General features: G+C 34.3%; 1 pseudogene; it reads left to right on the top strand.

Annotated features, from left to right (window-relative positions):
• The first annotated feature begins 2,055 nt into the window (after positions 1–2,055).
• On the top strand, positions 2,056–22,753 carry LOC118518008 (proteasome subunit alpha type-7 pseudogene; annotated as a pseudogene).
• Positions 22,754–24,032: the final 1,279 nt, after the last annotated feature.

The raw sequence follows: 24,032 nt of genomic DNA, 5'->3' as shown, positions 1-24,032 counted from the left end.
CCTGGATATTTAAATTCATGATAAGCAATATTCTTTTAGATGAAATAATGAAAGTATCCTCTAAGTATTTAAGTTATTCTTTCATAGAAGTTGAGCCTTAGAAAGCATTCTTCCTTTTGCAGAATATAGGATGTTGTACTGATTTATGTGAAAGTAGCTTGACAGAAATAACGCACCTCTAAGGCAACAATCTCAATGTGAGAGAACAATTTAAAATAACACTGGGTATATCGAGCTTTAAGGGTAATAAACATGACTGTGTTATTGTCATCAAACTAATGAAAATGTGGCTAACTCCCTGTGGATTTGAATGGCTTAAATGGGCAAAAATTCCTTTTTTTTTGAATATTTGTGATCCAAGTCAATTTTTTTCCCACTCATGAACTAACCTCATCGAAACACACTTATAGCAGAGAATCTCTTGTGTGAAATATACTGAATTCTAGGCCAACGAAAGACCTGCAAATTATATGTCTGCTCTTTCTTGAATCAAATCTATACTAAGCTTCATTCATTCAAATCTCATTTCTGGGGCATACCTGATTATTTTAAACATCTCCTACGGATTGTAGTATTTCACTATTTGATTTACTATACACTCAAACCTCTTTATAAAGGAGTTTTCTGTGCTTTTATTAACAATTTTGAAGGAAACCATAACCAGTGAGAGTAAATCAGAGATAAATTCAAGAAACTGTACGAAAAAAGAATTTATTTTTAACCTGTTTTGGAAAGAACTGAAAATAAGTGAAAAGTAATTTGATATAATACATTTATGAGATGTTTTATGATACCATATCTCTTGAGAGATGGCAGATCTTTGAATATACTGTGGTTCTGTAGACATGCAGGTGTGACAGTGGCCTTAAAGTCTAAGACCTTCATATGATTGAAGCCATGATGACAGGGATAAATGTGTGGACCAGAGGGGTAGATTACTAATTTTAAAAAATTATTGGCATTTTGTTGTGTTTCTGAATAACACATATATAATTGTTTTTTATTATGTAGCCAATTTGATGCATTTTTGGCAACTCTGATACATTTTCAATGATACAATCACCTGCCTGCTCACTCACACACAGGAGATGGGCCTGGAGGTGGTAGGCAGTATGTTCTTCCTGCTTGTCTTTGAGACATTGATTTGCCTAAGAGCATAGAAGTATATAAGAAAATTAGGGCAGGATACTAGGTCTCCAAAATCTCAATCTACTCCCTTTTCCTTTAACCATGGTCTTCTGAAAATACAGTGTAAGTCAAAAACTTCTGAAAAATAGCCTAATTCATTTTTAAGACAGACATGTCCATTGAATCTAGTCATTTTTCTTATCCTAAATCATTATAGCAAAGCATCATATGTGCATCCTATGTGTATCCTGAGATTCCATGGCAAATTTCTTTTTACGTATTCCTCATTATCTCAGTTATTATGTCAGAATCATAAAACGTTCACCTATTCATTGAAAAAATATCATCTCAAGTGGCATTTTGTTCAGGGAATCTAACTATAAGCATGGTTCCATCTTACACTGGGCATCCTTTTTTAATATCTTTCACGTTCCATTTAGTTGTTGCAGAGGTACTCACCATTTAGGACACCATTATCAACTGTTGCTAATAACAGGAAACTGCAATCTTAAATAGTTGTACCCCTTAGGACCAGATGTAACAGGTGTGATATTTTACATATTATTTTTAATTATTTTTTAAATTATAAATTTTAATTTAAAATTATAAATTTTAAAAATTATATTTTTATTATTATTTTTAATTATTTTACATGATTATTTTTTACCTTCCTTTATAGATCTATATGTTGTTTTAAGAAACAGTGAAGGGTTGCCTGGGTGGCTCAGTTGGTTAAGCATCTGCCTTTGGCTCAGGTCATAATCCCAGGGTCCCGGGATCGAGACGTGTGTGGGGCACCTGGCTCAGCAGGGAGACTTCTTATCCCTCTCTCTCTGCCCCTCTCCACTGCTCATGCTATCTTTCTCTCCCAAATAAACAAATAAAATCTTAAAAAAAAAAAAAAAAAAAAAAACAGTGAAGGTCGGGATGTATGATATGAAAGTGGTAAGTTATACATAAAATTAAAATAGGCTAAATTTATCTGAGATGATAATTTATCATATTAGACCCTGATTTAAGTTACATCTCCCAGAAGCAGGCTCAGGTGGAGATTTTTGTTCAAGTGGTATGTTGAATGCTATTTTCCAGAGGAGGGGAGTGAGGAAAATTGGATGAGGCAGGATGCCGAAAGGTAGTAAGAAGGTAATCTCAGCAGCGCAGACAGCACCACAGTTAGCCCCACTTTGTGACAAGGGACTGGCCTTCTGTACAAGCCCTCGTTGGCTGCGGTGGAGGTGGAGGAGTCCGTGTGTCCAACCAGGCAAGGTAGCTATCATTTGGTCATGGGCAATTCACCAGAGAAGGGGACGTGTGCGAGTTGTTACTGGGTAGATATAAAGAGCAGAAAAGGGGAATTAGGTGAACACGTAGAGCATCTAGGACAGATTCTGTTCCAATGTTCTAACATGAGTGGAAGCTTTATTTCAGCTTCTAAGTATTGCTTTAAAATGTAATTAATATCAGTAGTTGCCGCCTCAGCAGAATGAAAATGTCTCCAAACTGAAATAATTATTTAAAAAATACTTTGTGAAAACTACACAGACTCAAAAAATTTGTTTAATTTGGCTTCACCCACAGTAAAACGGCAGTTATATTAAAATCTTGCATGAAGCGATTTTACTCACATCATTAGATGGAATTTTAGGAAATATATGTAATACTTTGTGAATTATATGGGTCTCCATTTTATTGCATAAAATACTACCAACTTATCAACATAACAATGAGACAGACACAGTAATAAATGAGTTCATTGCCTAGGTTAATTGATGAATTTCTTCTTCCTTTTTGTTTTGTTTTGTTATAAAGCTACTATTAGTTAATGTAGAAGAATTGATTATATTTTATTTAACAGTTTATCTTTAATTTAATAAATGTAAAATATTTTAATGCAGGTATGTGTCTTCTTGTCCTGGGCTCCTCAATGATTAGGTCTAGGCTTGCCCCAAAATGACCACTTTTAACGCTTTTTTGGTTTGGGATCATCTGGAAGGCATTTTGCACTTTTGCACCAGTTAAAAATTATTTGCCACTTTTTAATTAATCAGTTTTAAGTAGAATATAGTCTAGCTCCACATTTAAAAATATGGTACTTAATAACCCTCATATGGCATCCAAAATTTCCCTCCTCTATGGCTTTTCCAAGTTTCTTTTAATTAGATGTTTACTTTTAGTTTTTTTATTTGTTGTTTTAATTTCTGTAAGTGTATCTAAATTTCTATTTCTTTAGATATTACATATAGGCCATACCATTTTTTCCTTCTTGAAAGGCTAAGAAACAGGCTCCTTTACCAGACCCTACCTTAGCTCTCCTTCTACTTAAATTGTACTTGTTATGTTGTTACATTTATAATGTCAAGGTATGGAATATTTACTTTAGGTTTACTTATTTATATTTATTTATTTATTTTTATTTATTTAAATTCAATTTAGTTAACAGATAGTGTATTATTAGTTTCAGGAGTAGAATTTAATGATTCATCAGTTGCATATAATACCCAATGCTCATTACATCAAGTACCCTCCTTAATGCCCATTACCCAATTACCCCATCCCCCACCTACTCCTCCTCCAGCAACCCTCAGTTTGCTCCCTATAGTTAAGAGTCTCTTATGGTTTATCTCTCTCTCTGTTTTTATCTTATTTTATTTTTCCTTCCCTTCCCCTATATTCATATGTTTGGAGGAGAATAAACCTGACTGTGTTATTGTCATCAAACTAATGAAAATGTGGCTAAAATTCCACATATGAGTGCAGTCACATAGTATTTGTCTTTCTCTGACTGATTTATTTCACTTAGCATAATATCTTCTAGTTCCATCCATGTTGTTGCAAATGGCAAGATTCCATTCTTTTTGATGGCCGAGTAATATTCCATTCCATATATATAGATATATAGATATACAGATATATAGATATATATTTATATATCACATCTTCTTTATCCATTCATCTGTTGATGGACATCTGGGATCTTTCCATATTTTGGCTATTGTGGACATTGCTGCTAAAAACATTGGGGTGCATGTGTCCCTTCGAATCATTATGTTGTATCCTTTGGATAAATGCCGAATAGTGCATTTGCTGGGTCATAGGGTATTTCTATTTTTAATTTTTTGAGGAAACTCTATACTGTTTTCCAGATTAGCTGTACCAGTCTGCATTCCCACAGTTACTTTAGGTTTATAAATGCAATTGAGCCATCTGCTGTTGGTACTTAGAGTGACTCAAATACAAAACAAAAAATTGCTTATAAGATGGTAATTATGTTAATGTAATTGTTGAGTGTTAAACTCTAACTTTGGGTCATGCATAATCTTCCTGGGATGTTATAGAAGAAGAGAAATCATTTTAATAGCCTAGACCAATTCCAGAGTGACCAAATTACCCAGAGTACCAGGAGAGTGGCTTTTCATTTCACTTTATACCCAGTGGTAATTTCTTCATGAAAGTAATTTAATCAAAATGAAACAAATTAGGGGGCACCTAGGTGGCTCAGTCAGGCGTCTGCCTTCAGCTCAGGTCATAATCTCAAGATCCTGGGATTGAGCCCCACATTGGCTCCCGGCTCAGTGGGGAGTCCGCTTTTCCCTCTCCCTCTGCTCCTCCCCCTGCTCATACTCTCTCTCTATCTCAAATAATTAAATAAATAATCTTAGAAAAAATGAAGCAAATTAGGCATAAAGGTAATTTATCCAACCTATGAGCCTAATCACACCCGTGCTGTAGATTTGTTGTATCCAGGAAATTTTCAAACATACTGGCTTAAATTTATAGATTTACATAAAACCAATGTTGTTTCTCTTTTCCCGCTCTTACCCACACTGCCTCCTGCCCAATACTTTCCAAGGAGTTCTTACTATGCCTCCACTATGATACAAAACTATAATTGGAACTTACTTCTGTTTTTAAAAAATTACCTCATTTTAATAAGGAGGATATTTTGTTTCTTTTCCATCATATTTTGCAGGTAGTTGACACAGTTACATTCAATGTTTTTATCATTTCTTTATGATAGAAATGTTATGTTAGAAATCATTTTCTCTTAAATCACATTTAAATTTTGTTCCAATGTTTTTAAAACAGTGTGAGACTTACCTATTTTTTTTTTAAATGATCCTCATTGGTTCTTAATTTCATAATCCTTGTCACTAAAACTTTGCCTTTCAAAGCTCAAAGTCAAATGTATTCTAGTCTCTTAAGGCAAAGACAGGTTAAATAACTTCTTTAAGGACACACACCCCAACAGGTGGATGACAGTCTGGCTGTTCTGCATCTTCTCTGGCATCCAGTGCTACTGATGAAATCTGATGTCAGCTCAACTATTTCTTTTTAGGCAAACGAATCTTTGATTCTGGAAACTTTAAGAATTCTATCTATACTTTTGATATAAGGAAGTTCCACAAGACTCTTTCTAGGTGTGGACATTCTTCCATTCTGCTTCATACTCAATAGGCACACAATTCTATAAATAAATCTATTCACTTCTCAAAAGTTTGTATTATTATTTTTTATATATAATTGCTCTGCTTGTCTCCCTCTTGTGCCACCATTTTCTCTATTCTTCTTTCTTTTTAATAGAAATTTTGTTACTTGAATATAGGGTATTCTGGATTGATCCCCTCTATCTGTTATTTTTCTGATTATTCTCACCACTTCATCTTTTTTTCTGTTCTCTACACTGGAAATTTATTTTAAATTTATGTGCCAGAATTATTTTTATTCTATCCCTGAAAAATGCATTTCTTTAAAAATTCTAAGATATGTTTTTGCATTTCCTTAAAAGATGATTCAATTTCTTAAGAGACCAGATATCATTTTTTATCCTGGGTTCCTATGTAATACTTAAAATTTCTCTATGAGCACAGGGATGAGAAACTAATATGGAACTCTATTCCATATGTAGGGAACAAATTATTTAAACTCAGTATTAAACTACAGCCTACTCCAGCTGTCTAAGTTATCTGATTTAGTTCTTAATCACTCTCAGGGATCTGCCAGTAAGAAAAGACCAACCTTTGAAGCTGCCTAATTAAGTATATATTTTAGTTGCAATGTTTTCTATTTTGGCTTATCCCCTTTCCTTTTCTCTCTCTCATACTTTGTTCTTAAGAATGTATCTGTTGCTGGTCCACAATAACCCAAGTCACTTTCAGTTATCAGTTCTGTTATATGTTTATTCCTCTTTGCATGTAATTAACATAATTTCAATGAGATATTTTAGAAGGGAGGAAATGTAGACATACAGTCTTCATTTTTTAAGTTATAAATCTGATGCCTAAAAAAAATTTTGTTATAAAGGCTATATTTTAAAATTAATTTGAAAGTTATAAAACCCTATGGCTTCTAGTCATGAGGAAGTATTTGATTCATGAATATTATTAATTGAAACCCAAAGTTTTAATACTATGTCCTTGATCTCTTTTTCCTGTAAGATCTAGCAAATATGTAACAGCTCTTATTCCCTTTCATAAAATGTCTGTTCTCCCCACTCCTTTTTTCTACTATAACTGTTAGAAAATAAGTATGTCTTCTGTACTTGTTTTTTGTGACAAGTTCACTGTCCTAGAGTTCTCTGTTATATTTTTTCATCTTTCATTTCCATGGTGAGCTGTATATGCTACCTCAAGCCGTCTTTCCTTTTCTTTTTCATTGATATCCTTGTGATTGAAATATTATCATCCTCCTCCAGGGCACTCAAGAGCCGTCACAGTTCTCATTCATCTTGAAACTCCAATAATTGAAGTCCTTTACCTGCTCATATCTTTCTGTTATATGTAAGATTTGTCTGTTACAAGAAATTTCCATTTTGTTTTGAGATTACAGATAGGAGCTGAAGTGTATACTACATTGAAGAATAAGCTCTCCTCCCAAGATTCTAAAAATTCCTTTTCTCAACAACTGATGAGCATGCCCTTCAGATTACAGAAGGTGAAAAGCAGATCATCATGAATAAATAATTTGTCTAGTCTGCCCCCAATAGAAAAGATGATACAAAATTGTAATTGAAGTTTCCATAATGCCTTCAATAGATATTATTTTAAACACAGGAGTGTAAACTTCTGAAAAAGGGAATGAGAAGGCCCCTGGGTGGCTCAGTCGTTAAATGTCTGCCTTTGGCTCAGGTCATGATCCCAGGGTCCTGGGATCGAGCCCTGCATCGGGCTCCCTGTTCAGCGGGAAGCCTGCTTCTCCCTCTCCCACTCCCCCTGCTTGTGTTCCCTCTCTCGCTGTCTCTCTCTCTGTCAAATAAATAAATAAAATCTTAAAAAAAAAAAAAAAAAGGAATGAGAAATCCTTAGAGACACTTAATGCATTTATCAAATTTTTTTCTTCCCACATTTTCCAGAGAATCCCAAGCTATATTGTTATTTTCTGCCCGAATTTCTTATCTCTCTAAATCATTCTTTTACCACTCCTCCCTTTTGTACTTGTCCTCACACAGAGAACTGGAAGAATCCCGGACTGGGAATCTCATGTCCTTTGGGGAAACATCTGACATATTGTACATTTTTTTAAAACTTTCTAGGGTCAATTCATTTTGACTTAGTAGTATTAGTTACTGTGGAACATACTAGCAATAGGAGTGGCCGCTCCTGATATGAGAATAATCTGTGTATGGATTTCTTTGACCCTTCTCTTCTCAGGAAGGTGTTGAGAATTGATTAGTATCCCTTCTCAGATGTAAAATGTTTTGAACAAGAGTTCAATCTTCTGGCAAAGATAAGTGAAGTTTCCTTTGGAGGTAAGGAAGTAAGAAAAAAAAGTTAAATATTTTCTTTATGCCACCATGTTAGAACTTTTAAAAAAGTTTATGTCACAACTTATAATTGATCTTCTATAGACAGACTACCTCTTAAGGGATTCTCTAGTAAAATAAGTTGTATGATAATTGTCTGCATCACTGGATTTCCTTAAAGATAAAGAGTTTGTAATAAACATTCTAGCAACTGAAAAATAGTGATCAGAAATGTCACAGAAACTTGGAACACTGACATTTTTATGGAGTGACTACTCCCCATTCAAGAACATTTACTATTAAGTTTATCTCTATTCTGCTGAGTGAGGTAGAAATGCTATTGGATGCAGAGAATGGAGGCTCATAGTGAAACTCCTTCATACTGACAGTGTTTGTGGAAAATGACTGCTAATAATATATCAGGTAGTGTAATGATGCAAAATTAATTGCTTCACTTAACAGACTGAGAATCCTTCTGATCAGATTTCACTGATTCTTTAAAACAAGGCAGAGATTCATTCAAAAGGTCAGAGCAATTTAAGAGTCTAAAAAAAAAAAAAGCCTCTCTCTCTTCCAATGGACCCTGCACACAAGCTTTCTTACATTAGCAGTTCAGAGGCTGTGCTTCGAGCATAAGGAAATTGTTGGGATTCAGAGTGTGACATTGAGAAAGTACAGAGGGTTTTATCAAATGAAAATTTATGAAATGAAAATTTAAAGTGTTAATATCTATCTTTACAAACCTATGAGGATAACCATAAACTTTGATAATATTTATTCAACATGTACTACAGAACCTTCTATTAGCATGTATTTATTTTTTTAAAGATTTTACTTATTTATTTGACAGAGAGAGACAGTGAGAGAGGGAACACAAGCAGGGAAGAGCTGGAGAAAGAGAAGCAGGCTCCCTGCTCAGCAGGGAGCCCAATGCGGGGCTCAATCCCAGGGATCATGACCTGAGCCAAAGGCAGACGCTTGATGACTCAGCCACCCAGGCGCCCCTATTAGCATGTATTTAAACTGTAGACTCATGTCTAATTAAATAAACAAAATTTTAGCTGTCCTACAGTCCATATCCATTGCATACATTATATCCCATGTTTCCCTGACCACAGCCTCCCCAGAAAAGTTAAGAGAGCAGATCTTTATTTAATAATAGCTTTTATTGTATTGTGCTTAATAGTCATGGAACACAGTTTCAAATTCCATCTCCAGCTGGTATGACTGTGTGGCCTTGGACAAATAATATAAATTTTACCTCAATTTTCTTATCTTTAAAATGGGAGTAACACTTATATCTATCTTATAGTTGTTTAAAAAATTAAATGAGAAAAATCATTATGTGCCTTATCAACTGGCACATCAGAATCAATCATTAGATACTATTATCATTAGCACCATCTTCCTCTTATCTGGCACTGTATCTTCATTAGTAAAATCATGTGATGCCTCCCCCTGCCCCTCATATTCTTATTTCCTTGAGGTAGATTACATATTCCCTTACTCTGCCACAATAGAGATCTTGTGAATGTTTTGCTTCCTTCCTTCCTTCTTTTTTTCTTCCTTCCTTCCTTCCTTCCCTCCTTCCTCTCTCTCTCTTCTTTCTTTTCTACCTCTGAAAATGATCTTCAAGCTAACAAGTCCCTTCTTTCCTAATTATCACTGCTGGACATTTTATTTGTTGATTGGTTTGAATTTTTTAAATTTTTAAATTTTTAATTTTTTTTTTTTTTTTTTTTTTTTTTTTTTTTTTTGTGGCTCAAGTCATTGAAAGATTACTCACCAATCTCAGTGCTACTGTGGCCACTTTAAGTGTGTGGCTGTCTCATTCTCAAGCAGCGGGGTCATCCATTTTCTATCTTGTTTTGAGGACCTATTATGTCCCCATTATCTTACCCCAGGAAATGTAAAGCATTTCCTATCCACCCACTCTGCCCCTAGCTCTTCCAACCCTAGGACCTCCTGCACTCTACAAGTTGCCTGCAATTCGGACTGAGATACATTTCCTGAACTAGATTTACATCTACTATCTAAATGTCCTGATTTCCAATACCCATATAAATATAATGTATAACACAATTTAAAACATTGAGTTTAGATCTATTTTAACAGCCATTCTGATATATCCACAAAGTTTTAGAAGTACCACCTATATTTTTTCTTTTATTTTGGACAACCCATGACTTTCTCATTCAGTTTAGACTGTAACGATAAATTGTTTCTCTCTTCTTCAAAAATCAGTTATTTTTATTCCTTTTTTCACTGGATTTCAAAGAATTATGACTTACCAAAATGTATGTAAATGGTTCTTCTGTGATCAATTAATGGCATTGTTTCTCCTCATCCAAGTCATCTTTCAGCATGGATATAAAGATGTGAGTCAATGTGACATATACATGACTTTCTATTGTCAATATGAATTATGAGTTGACATGTTTGACTCTTAATTTTTTATTAAATATTTAAAATTTCTGAAACTCACTGTAAATTATATATATATATATATATATATTTTAATTTAAATTCCAGTTAGTTAACATACACCATAATATTAGTTTCAGGTGTACAATTTAGTGATTCAACACTTACATACAACACCCAGTGCTCACTACAGCAAGAGCCCTCCTTAATACCCATCACCCATCCAACCAATCCCCCCACCCAGCTCCCTTCTATAACTATTACTTTGTTCTCTATAGTTAAGAGTCTGTTTCTTGTATTGCTTCTCTCTTTTTTCCCCCATGATTATTTGTTTTGTTTTTTTAAATTCCACATATAAGTGAAATCATATGACATTTGTTTTTCTCTGACTGACTTATTTTGCTTAGTATAATACTTTCTAGCTCCATCCAAGTCACTGCAAATGGCAAAATTTCATTCATTTTATGGCAATAATATTCCATATATATATACATATATATATATATACACACATATATATAAAGAAGTGGTATATAAATATTCCATATATATTAATATGTGTATTCCATATATTCATAAATATTCCATATATATCCATATATATTCCAAATATATATTCATACATATTCTAAATATATATTCATATATATATATATATATATATATATATATATATATATATTCTGTATATATACTACTTCTTTATCCATTCATCAGTTGATGGACATTTGGTCTCTTTCAGTAATTTGCCTATTGTTGATAATGCAGCTATAAACATCCAGGTGCATGTATCACTTTGAATTAGTATTTTTGTATTCTTTGGGTAAATACCTAGTAGTGCAATTGCTGGATCATAAGGTAGTTCTATTTTTAACTTTTTGAGGAACCTCCATATTTTTTTCCACAGTGGCTGCACCAGTGTACATTCCCACCAACAGTGCAAGAGGGTTCCCCTTTCTCCATATTCTCACCAACACCTGTTGCTTCTTGTGTTGTTAATTTAGCCATTCTGACAGGTATGAGGTGATACCCCATTGTAGTTTTGATTTGTATCCCCCTAATGACCAGTGATGTTGAACATCTTTTCATGTGTCTGTTGGCCATTTGTATGTCTTCTTTGGAAAAATGTCTATTCATGTCTTCTGCCCATTTTTTAATTGAATTATTTGTTTTTTGGGGGAGTTGAGTTTTATAAGTTCTTAATATATTTTGGATACTGATATACATATATTTATAGATATATATTTTAATCTAACACACCTATGTTCTCTAGGGAATTATTTTTGGTGTTGTTGTTTTGCTCCCTCTCCATAAGCTATACCATAAAAAAATTACCATGTTCATAAATGGCTCTGCCGGTACATTCATGTAAAATCTGCTGGTGCACGTACGCAAAGGTGTCCTTGGGGTATACATTCAGAGTAGAACTGCTGGACCTTAGGCATGTGTATCTTTAACTTTAGAAGCTAAGGTCAAACTGTCTTCTGCAGGGCTTACACCCAACAACAATGGAGTACACATTCATGCTAATATTTGATACTGTCAAAGTTTTCACTTTTTAAAATTCTTTCATTAGGTCCAAAGTGTCTCATTTCAGTTTTAATTATATTTCTGAGATACCTGTTAAGTTTGAACATCTTTTTCCTGTTTTTATTGGTAATTCCTATTTCTTCTTCTGGGGAGGTTGGTTTTGGCCATTTTACTTTGATCATTTTATTCCATAGTTATTTTGAAATACTTAATCCCTGGATGAAAATTCTTTATAGGTTATATATGGTGGAATTCTTTTTTCAGTAGTGGGTATTTTGATTTTCTTCCAGGTGATTGCTGATGAACAAAACTTCTTAAGGTATTTTGGTTTGTCGATTTCTTAATTTTTGATTTAACAGCGGTTTTTGCTCTTGTATCTTCTTAAAAATTCCTTCCATGATGCTGGCTCATAAGGATTCTCCTCTTTAACTTCCAAAAACATTAAGGTTCTGTTTTCCACATTAGTCCAGGAAATAAACGTGTGACCAAATTTGCTTCCAGGTTCCTCTCAGCTGGACTACATTTTAGATGGGCTTCTTCCTGTTGGATAGCCCCTCACTTGCCTTTTTTAAAAGCATTTACTTTAGAAAACCTGTCATAATAAGTTCTTTACCTGTCCCCTTTGAGATGTAAAACTATTTAAAGGCCACCTGCCAATTTTACCACCCGGAAGTGTTTTTCTCAAGGACCTGGGAAATATCTTTTTCTAATATAATCATTAAAGATAACCTCCAGGTTTTTGTGAGAGGGTAGGAACCTAGCTGCCACTGGCAAGTTACTCCACATTATAACACTACCTCCTGTCATGAAAGTATGAGGAAGTTTACTTTTCCTTTGAGTACAGTCACTTAGCAAACACAGGTGGTCTTGTTCTCCCCCTCACCCCAACTCTTAAAAACTAACAGTGTTTCTTTTGGTTCATCAGAGCTAAATTCATACTTCATTCTGATCTCTCTCTCTCCTATTGAAATAGCTATGAATAAAGTCTTCCTTATGTGTTCAGCTTTGTCTGGTGGAATTTTTGTTTTGACATTAGCTCTCACTCTAAAAAAAAAAAGCCATTTAAAAAAAATAATCTATTTTCTACTGAGCTATTTCGAATATATTTTGTCTACTCTTTGCTGTTTTGAGTTTCACTATTCTGAGTGAAGTAGAATTATTATTATGCTTTATTTCTCCTACTTAAATTAATTCATTGGGTTTCTGAAATTTAAGAGTTGTTGGCTTTCCTTAGTTTTGGAAAATTCTCAGCCATTATCTCATGGGATATTTATTTTCCATTCTCGTTTTTACTCCATAACTTTGATTTTAGACATTCTAAATCTTTGTTGTCTTCATCTTCTTGTTTTGCCATTTTTTAAATTAAGCTTCTTTTTAAGTTTTTTAAAATTTTTTTAAAGATTTTATTTATTTATTTGTCTGAGAGTGAGAGAAGAGAGCACAAGCAGGGGGAGCGGCAGGCAGAGGGAGACGCAGGCTTCCTGCAGAGCAAGGAGCCCTTTGTGGGGCTTGATCCCAGGACCCTGGGATCATGACCTGAACCGAAGGCAGACGCTTAACTGACTGAGCCACCCAGGCGTCCCTGTTTTGCTCATTTATTAACTCTCCTTCTAATCGTGTCAAAACTCTCATTAAGTCCACTAATTTTTAATTATTTAAGATATGTATAGTTCTATTTTATTATTTTGTAAATTTCTTTATTAATGTTTTATAGTTCCTTTCTCTTCACTTGTGATTTAAGCCCTACTTAATATTTGACTAATACTTTCTATTTTATGTCTTATAATTCAAATATCTAAGATCTTGTTGATCTGATACTGCTTTCAGTCATTTTACAGTATTCTTTATTTTCCTGTTGTGATTTTTAGAAGGTAATTTCATATTTGTTGTGGGGATTGGTAGGAAGTATTAAACTTTGGAAAAGGTGAGATTTCCTGACAATATTAAATGTAGCTTGTGCTTGCTATTTGCAAGCATTACTACTCCTGACTCTAATTTGAAATGGGATTTTGGCTTTAGATATTTTTGAGGTGTTCATAATGCCAAGGTACTATGAATTGATACTACTAATATGTGCATTCATATGGTAATTATATATTTTTAGAAGACTATCTATATATGGATCATATCTGCCCTCTTAACCACAGCTCTAAAAGTGCAACTATCATTGTTTTTCCCTCATAGTAAAGTGTTTATTTAATTTAAATTTAATTTAAAATTACTCTCAACTGAATGCATAGTCCTTTGGGGTCTCAACTTCATGCACATGTTTCCCAGCTGGACTTGCTAAGTACCTTAAGTGGGATCAAGGCTTAATATCCCTGTCTTCTTTGATCTTTAACATGTGAAAAGTTAAAGTCACATTCACGAGGGTTACGCAAATACGTTACAAATGAAAAATGGTTTCAGTGCTCTGATTAAATGTCTAGATTCTTGCTTTTTTTTTCAATTTTATTTTTTAGAGTCAAGATTTCTAACTATCTTGCCAGAACATACACATTTGAAGCTTTACTGTTGTTTTCTTTTATTCATTTTGTTTTATCTAGCATTCTTTGTTGTTTTCATTGACAGTGAAAATAGCGATTATTTTCACTAATAGCTATATAGTTTGCTGGAAACTGACATTAATATGATTATATTTTAAAAACAACTGATGTGAGTGAGGAAATAAGGTTGAAATATAACTTGTGCCAATTATACCACTTGCATATTTTAAAAAAATATAGCTATAATATGCACTGTTTATAGATAGACATATGTATGTGAAAATATATTTTAAATGCATAATTGGTGAAATGAGGTAAATAGCAAGCTCAAGCTACTCCAGAGAAAGGTATTTGGGAATGACATAAGACACTGATAAGGAGAATGAGTGCATTTATTCACTGATTTTTTTAAAAGATTTTTATTTATTTATTTGACAGAGAGAGACACAGTGAGAGAGGGAACACAAGCAGGGGGAGTGGGAGAGGGAGAAGCAGGCTTCCTGCAGAGCAGACAACCCTATGTGGGGCTCGATCCCAGGACTCTGGGATCATGACCTGAGCCGAAGGCAGATGCTTAACGACTGAGCCACCCAGGCGGCCTTATTCACTGATTTTTGACTATAAAATAGCTTGTACTTTTTATAACATTATTTCATTAAAATGCCTTAAGCATCAGGAAAAATAGGAAGTAGATTTAAATAGTATCCACCGTAAAGTGAAAACCAGGACCAGAGCATTGAATTATAGGTTTATAGAATTATAAACTGATGAAATAAAATGTATCACTTTGCATTAATATATTATGGACTACCTTAAAATAACCTTTGAACAAGGTCCTTTTAGTGCATATTTAGTGTTGTGGATGCTAATATTGATGTTTATTTTTCTTTGCTCATTACAATGAACAATACATTTGTTACATGTTAAAAAGCATATAATTCATATTTCTCAATAAATTAGCAGCAAATATTTTGATTTTTAAACAAGTTCTATTTTTCTTCCATTTTTATGATAATTAGTTCAGATTTGATCTTATAATTTTGAAAACATTTTAAAATCCTATACTCTTTGAACTTGCAATTTTTTTATCCATGACTTTCTTCTTATACCAGATATCTGTTAGAAGTGCAAAGTACATGGATGAGCTTTTAATAACTCTTCAATTTGCATTCCCTTTTTTAAAACTTTGTTTTATTTTTCAAAATACTTTATTTCTACCTTTTTAAAATTTTTTTCCATTGGAAAAAGTCAGAGTTCAAAGGCCCAAGGTCCCTTCAATAAGCCAAGTCATGTTCTGATGCCAGAGGTAATGTTGGAATTTGCTTATGCATTGAATAAATTATGCATTATTTTAACACCCTAAAAATTATTAAGGTGACACTTTTAGGTTTATGTAGCAATTACTTCCAAAAATGTAAGTTCCATTTAATGGAGACAGGGATTATAACCATAAAGAATATATGTAGACAAATTTGTTAAGGTAAAGTTCATGGGTGGTTTTAGTGGGAAAAATGTTCTAGAACACTGTGGTGCCACTTCCAAAGGCATTTGCTAAACCTTCTGAGTATTATTAAAAAGTGTCCATAAGTATAAAATTCAATATAGTCAGTAATGGTTGTTCAGTAATTCAGAATAATCTTCTTCCTGGAAAAATGGGAAATGCTATTTAAATGTGTATATGTCAGTATAAATATATAAAAATATGTATACATTTGAAATTATGTGTATATATATGCATATACAAATTTACATATAAACATACATAAATTTGTATATATATATATATCAAGATCTAGAAGAAGACAAAAATCAAAAGCTGAAGCCACTGTTTTAAAGTTGCCTTTGTTAAACTGGTATAGCCACTATGAAAAACAGTATGAATATTTCTCAAAAAATTAAAAATAGAAATGCCATATGTTCTAATAATTCCACTATTGAGTATTTACACAAAGAAAACAAAAACACTAATTCAAAAAGATATGCACTCCTATGTTTATTGCAACATTATTTACAATAGCCAAGATATGGAAGCAACCTGAGTGTCCATCGATAGACTGATGAATAAGGAAGTTGTGGCATATTTATATATAACAGAACACTATGCAGTCGTATAAAAGGTAAGATTGTGCTTGGAAGGTATTATGTTAAGTGAAATAAGTCAGACTAAGAAAGTAAAATGCCATATGATTTCAGTCATATGTAGAATCAAAAAAGGAAAAAAAAATAAGCAAATGAAAAGCAGAATCAGATCTATAAATACAGAGAAAAAACTGATGGTTGCCAGAAAGGAAGGGTGTAAGAAGTTGGGCAAAATGGACGAAGGGGAGTGAGAGATATAGGCTTCTGGTTATGGAATAAATAAGTCATGCTAATAAAAGCACATTATAAGGAATATAGGCCGTGATATTGTAATAGCAATGTATGGGGACAGATGGTGGCTACACTTGTGAATACAGCATAATGTATAAATCTGTTGAATCACTATGTTGTACACCTGAATCTAATGTAACATTGGGTGTCAATTATATTAAAAACAAACAAACAAACAAAAAAACAAAAACAAAACAAAACAAAGAACAAGGGATTAAGAGTTTAAAGAGGTAAAAGTACAATAAAACAAAAATATAAAACTTCCTAGAAATTATAGATAAAATAGAAAAGAATGCACACCTCATAGAAAAAAAACAGGAAATACAAAATAATAATAACAAAATAAAGTTGCTTTTGCTCTGGACTAAGAGGCTGAGAAGCAATTTTGAGAGACGAGATGAGAAGCAAAAGTTGAAGTTCACGATCTCTGAAAGGTTGGGAATCTGGTAAACAATCCTTTATTTATACTTAATTATATAAACTGCACAACTGCTCGCCAGAAGTAAACTTAAATCAAAATTAAAGTAGGTCTTGCAGACACAGAATCCTGACTTCAAGACACTTTGATAGTTCAGGAAATTTCAGTTTGTAAAATTGGCTTACAGTGATTTTAGATTGTTCACTCCATCATATGGCTGTAGAAGCAAAAGGAAATTCTCTCTGAGGAAAGGTAATATTCTTCTAATTATTGATTCTTCAAATTATGTCCCATAAATTTCTAAAATACATTGCCTAGCACACATTTAAAATAGTCTAGGGATTAGATAAGGCCAATCATGGTGTCTGAGCACCAACAGAATTTACTGACAACTGATATAAGCTCACTAAAATTCTTTGTAGTAAAAGGATATTCTTTCTACTGGGGAGAAAAGCTGAATTTAAAAATGTCACCAAGGAACTTAAAAATCTAAACATACATTGCAGATTTGCAAAAGAACTGACTAGAAATTCTAGAAATGGAATATACACTAATCAAGATTGAGAACTCAGTAGGATTAATAGCAGTACTAGAATAAAAAAAAAAAAATCCAGATTTAAGCACAGAGGAACAAGAAGACTGAAAAATTGTGAAGGAGGAGACATGGAAAATGTAGTGAGAAAATATAACACATATTTTTTTTTTAATTTTTAAAGATTTTATTTATTTCTTTTTCACAGAGAGAGAGAACACATAAGCAGGGGATCAGCAGGCTCCCTCCTGAGCAAGGAGCCCAATGTGGGACTTGATCCCAGTTCTCTGAGATCACGACCTGAGCCAAAGGCAGACGCTTAACCCACTGAGCCACCCAGGCATCCCATATAATACACAGTCAATTGGAGTCAGCAGAAATGGAAGAAAATGTGGAAGAAAGAATATATATGTTTTTTAATTCATAAGAGTTTCCTTTAATTGATAAAAGAGCATCTGTAGATTCAAAAACCAAATGAATACCAAGGAGGTAAGTAAAATCTATATACAAATACATTATTTGGACCTAAGGAAAATCAAACACAAAAAGAAATTTTGAAACAGATTACCTTTAAGTTCACAACAGTTAACAACCATTGGGCTCGTAGACGACTTCTAACAGCAGAATGGGAGCAAGATAGCAGGAGAATAATATTTTAATACATAGATTGAAAATAATTTCCAATCACATATTTTAAATACAGAAAAAATATTCAAGAATGGATGTGAAAAATAATATTTCTAGATAGAGAAATTCTAGTAAGATGCACCATCAGCAAACCTATCATAAAGTGAATGCTTAGAGCTTTCTTCAGGAAGAAGAAAAATGATCTCAGTTGTCAGTTTGGACATGCAGAAAGGAATGAAGAGCAACAGAAATGAAAAATTATACTTTCACCCAGATATCTAAATTCTGGGCCATCTAGCACAGTTCAACAAATTTGAAATAATAGAAATCATACAGTATCTGCTCTCAGACCACAGTGGAATTTAACTAGAAATCAATAACAGAAAAATGGAAAGTCCAAAACTATGTGGAGTTTAAACAACATGCTACTAAGTAACACATTGGCCAGAGAAGCAATCAAAGGAGAAACATGAAAATATTTTCAACAAAATAAAAATTGAAAGCACAACTTATCAAAATTGTGGGATGCAGTGAAAGCAGTAGTTAGAGGGAAGTTTACAGCATTTAAAATATATTAGAAGGAAAAAGAAAGATCTAAAATCAATAATCTAAATTTCCACCTTAGGAAACTAGAAAAAGAAAAGCAAACTAAATCCAAAATAAGCAGAAGAAAAAACATAATAACAGCAGAAATCAATGAAATTTAAACAGGAAATCAATACAGAAAAATCAATGAAATTAAAACCCACTTCTTTGAAAAGATCAATAAAATTGACAAGCCTTTAGCCAGACTAACAAAGAAAAAAAGGACACAAATTACTAAAATCATAAATGAAAGAGGGGGTTCACCTGGGTGGTTCAGTTGGTTGAGCCTCTGATTCTCGATTTTGGCTCCAGTCATGATCTCATGGGTCATGAGATTTAGCCCTATGTTGGCCTCCCCAGTTAGTGGGGAGTCTGCTTGAGAGTCTCTCTCCTTCTCCCTTTGCCCCTCCCCCCACTCATGCAAACACACTCTCTACCAAAAAAAAAAAAAAAAAAATCAACACCGACAAAAATAATCTAATTTAATATAGGCAGAGGACCAAAGGAGCTTGGGAGCAACAAAGCAGGAAAGAATATACAATGGGAAGAAGGGAGTCTCTTTAACAAATGGTATTGGAAGGGTGCCTGGGTGGCCCAATTTATTAAGCATCCAAATCTTGGTTTTGGCTCAGGTCGTGATCTCAGGGTCATGAAATGGATCCCAGCGTCCGGCTCCATGCTCAGCAGGGAGTCTGCTTGAGATTCTCTCTTTCCTTCTCCCTCTGTCCCTCCTCCTGCTCACATGCTCTCTCTCTCTCTCTCTCAAATAAATAAATCTTAAAAGAATAAATAAAATAAATGAAAGAGGGGACATTACTACAAATCTCCTGGATATTAAAAGGATAATAAAGGGCGCCTGGGTGGCTCAGTTGGTTAAGCGACTGCCTTCGGCTCAGGTCATGATCCTGGAGTCCCTGGATGGAGTACCACATTGGGCTCCCTGCTCGGCAGGGAGCCTGCTTCTCCCTCTGACCCTCCCCCCTCTCATGCGCTCTCTCTCTCTCTCATTCTCTCTGTCTCAAATAAATAAATAAAATCTTTAAAAAAATAAAAATAAAAATAAAAGGATAATAAAGGAATACTATGGACTTTATACCCATAAATACTCTATGCCCACAAATTCGATAACCTAAAAAAATTGGACAAATTCCTTGAAAGATACAATCTGCCAAAAGTCCTACAAGAAATAGACAACTGGAATAGGTCTATATCTTAAAGATATTAACTCAATAATTAATAACTTTCCAAAACAGAAAGTACCAGTATGAGTTCAGATGAGTTCACTAGTAAATTTTATCAAGGATTTAAGGGAAAAAAAATTATACAAAGTTTCTACTATTTCTTTAAGAGGATAAAGCAGAGGCAATATTTCCTAACTCATTCTATGAAGCCAGCATTAAGCTAATACCAAAACCAAAATATTAAAATAAAAGAACAGATCAATATTATTCCTGAACGTAGATGCAAAAATTCTCAAGAAAATATCAGTGAGTTGAATTATACAACATGACCACGTGGGATTTATACCAGGTATATAAGGCTTGTTCAACATTTGAAAATCCATCAGTGGAATGAGGCTTGTTCATCATTTGAAAATCCATTAGTGGATTCATCACATCAACAGGCTAAAAAAGAAAACACATAATCATGTCAATAGATGAAGAAAAGGCATTTGACAAAATCCAACACCCATTAAATAATAAAAACTCTCAGTAAAGTAGGAATAGTAACAAACTTCCTCAAATTGATAAAGAATATCTAAAAAGCATACAGCTAACATCATAATTAAGCTTTCTCATTAAGATCAGGAACAAAGCAAGGACACCTCCCATCACCACTGTTTTTCAAAATCATACTAGATGTCCTTGCTTAAGCAAAGACGTTAGCACCCCCCCATTCAAATACTTAGGTACAAATCTAACAAAATGTATACAAAATCTATATGATGAAAACTACAAAACTCTCACAAATGCAATCCAAAAACTAGATAAATGTAGAAATATTCCATGTTCATGTATATGAAGACTCAATATGTCAAGATGCCAGTTCTTCCCAACTGATCTATAGACTCAGTGCAGGCCCCAGCAAGTTATTTTGTGGATATTGACCAACTCTGAAGCAAAAGACCCAGAATATCCAACACAATATTGAAGAAGAACAAAGTTGGAGGACAGACCCTACCCAATCCCAAGACTTGTCCTAAAGCTACAGTAATCATGACAGTATGCTATTGGCAAAGAATACACAAATAGATCAATGAAACAGATTAGAGAAATTAGAAATAGACTCCCATAAGTGATGAACTTATGTAGCACAGAGGTTTTTTTGGGTTGGTGGAAATAATATGTATGATACCATGATGGGAGATACATGTCATTATACTTTGTCTAAACCCACACAGAATGTACAACACCAGGAATGAAGCATAATGTCATAATGTAAAGTATGGACTTTGGGTGTTTATGGTATGTCAGTGCAGGTTCATCAATCTTAAAAAATGTACCATTCTAGTGTAAATGTTGATAGTGGGGAAGGCATTAACCTATTAGAGGTGTATGTGCAAATCTAAATGAACATTGGCTACATAGCTGAAATGGTAATGCAGTATAAGGGCTTAAAAAGGATTAGAATAAAAAAAAATAGGAAAATAGCATTTAAATTGAGGGATGCATAAAACCAATAATTTTTATCCTCCATTCTGTTTCCCCAGATTTTTTTTTTCCCCCATTTCTGTTAGCCTCTAATTTCAATTCTTTGAAATTCTTGGCCAAAAACTCTTGGTCACTAGAGCATAAAAACCTATCTCCTTTGCATGGGTTAAAGCAACACTGAGGCAAATTTACACTCCCGAGTTACCAGGTGAGACTTTTCTCTTTCCTTTCCCTTGCTATTTGCTACACATCTTTGCTGTTTCTCCTGGAAGACCTTTTTTAATACATTAACAGATGATCCCTAATCTTAAAATCTGCTTCTGCCAAAGACAGTTTTCACTTTGGATATAATAGTTAAACTCTACTATAGTGTTTATCAATGCATGGAAGGGAGTAAAAGATTCAAAAAACATTAACTTTGATCAGTCAAGCTTGTATGGTATAGTCTTTAGCCTATGACCAATTAATAGTAAAAGTGGATATAACTTCCAAACTAAGTGGAAAAAAATAAAAGAATAATAAAATAATCAAATCAATAGAATGTTAGAAAGGGGAAGTAAAGAATCACAAAACAGGACAAACAAAAAACATATTGTAAGATGATAAATTTAAAATCAAATATATCACTGGTTACATTATTAATTTCACAAATTCGTTTAGCAAAAACAAAACAAACAAAAACTAGATACAGCAGGCGGTGGATGTTAACATCTGCATGGCATTTGCAGGGCTCATCTCCGATGTGAGGACAGTCATCAACAGGGCCTCGGTGGAGTACCAGAGCCACCGACTGACCATGGAGGACACGGTCACCATGGTGTGGCTACATGGCCAGTTGCAAGCAGGGCTACACACAGAGGAAAGGACACAGACTGTTTGGCATCTCTGCCCTTTTTGTGAGTTTTGATTTTGATGGCACCCCCAGACTCCATCAGACTGACCCTTGGGGGACATACCCTGCCTGGAAGGCCAATACCATAGGCTGGGTTGCCAAGTCAAGGCATGAACTTCCAGAGAATTACACCAACAAAGCCATAGAGACAGCCGACCTGAGACAGATGACCTGAGCTGGTTAGCAAGGCCCTCCCAGAAGTGGTTCAGTCTGGCGGCAAAAACATTGAACTGGGGGTCATGAGGTGAGATCAACCCCTCAAGATTTTAAATCCTGAAGAAATTGAGAAATACATTGCTGAAATTGAAAAAGAGAAAAAAGAAAACGAAAAGAAACAAAAGAAAACATCATGATAACGAAATCTTGCTGGTAGTGCTTTTTAAATTTAGCATGGATGATTCTCAAAACGACATGTAGGCATTTCCATTCCATTTATCTACCGTCCAAGTGTCCTGCAATAAACTTCTGAATGTGTTAAAACAACAACACATACACTGAAAACACGCTGTACTATTCCATTCATATTCAATTCAAAAACAGTTGCACCTAAATCATAGTGTTTAGGGATTTGTACTTACGTAGTAAAAGTATAACAAAGGAAAGCAAGCAATCACTTCTTGAACTGAGGGAGAAATGTCAGCACAGTGATTACTTTGAGCAGGGAAGGAGGCGTTTGTTATTTGTAAGGGGCATTGTCTGTGATGGTCAATTTTTTTTTTTAAAGATTTTACTTATTTATTTGAGAGACAGAGAGACAGAGACAGAGCACAGGAGCGTGGGGAGAGGCAGAGGGAGAAGCAGACGCCCTACAGAACAGGGAGCCCGATGCAGGCTGGATTCCAGGACTCTGAGATCATGACCTGAGCCGAAGGCAGACACTTAACCGACTGAGCCACCCAGGCGCCCCTGTGATGGTTAATTTTATGTGTTAACTTGACTGAGTGCTAAGGTGCCCAGTTGTTTGGTCAAAGACTACTCTAAATGTTGCTGTGATGGTATTTTGGATGTGATTAACATTTACAATCAGGTGACTTTAAGTAAAGCAGATCACTTTCCGGGGTGCCTGGGTGGCTCAGTCGTTAAGCGTCTGCCTTCAGCTCAGGTCATGATCCCAGGGTCCTGGGATCGAGCCCCACATTGGGCTCCCTGCTTGGTGGGAAGTCTGCTTCTCCCTCTCCCACTCCCCCTGTTTGTGTTCCCTCTCTTGCTGTGTCTCTCTCTGTCAAATAAATAAAATTAAAAAAAAAAAAAAAAGGCAGATCACTTTCCATAATGTGAGTGAATCTCAACCAATCAGTTGAAGGCCTTAAAAACAAAACTGAGGCTTCCTACAGAAGATTCCTGACTCAACATTATAACATGGAAATCCTACTTGAGTTTTCAGACTTTTGGCCTGTCCTATGCATTTTGGACTGAAGGTTGCACCATCAACACTTAGCAGAATTTTCAACCTATTGGTCAGCCCCACAATATTCAAATTTGACAACTTCCACAATTGCATGAGCCAATTCCTAAAATAAATCTCAATTTCAACCTCCTTCTCTGTCTCTCTCTCTGTCTGTGTGAATATATGTATACATATATGTATAAATGCATGGAAGGGAGTACATACACATGCACACATACACATAGGAGAGAAAAGGTGAAGGA

The sequence above is a fragment of the Halichoerus grypus genome, chromosome 14 (assembly GCF_964656455.1).
Source record: "Halichoerus grypus chromosome 14, mHalGry1.hap1.1, whole genome shotgun sequence".
Lineage (NCBI taxonomy): Eukaryota > Metazoa > Chordata > Mammalia > Carnivora > Phocidae > Halichoerus > Halichoerus grypus.
This window is presented reverse-complemented; position numbering and strand designations above follow the sequence as displayed.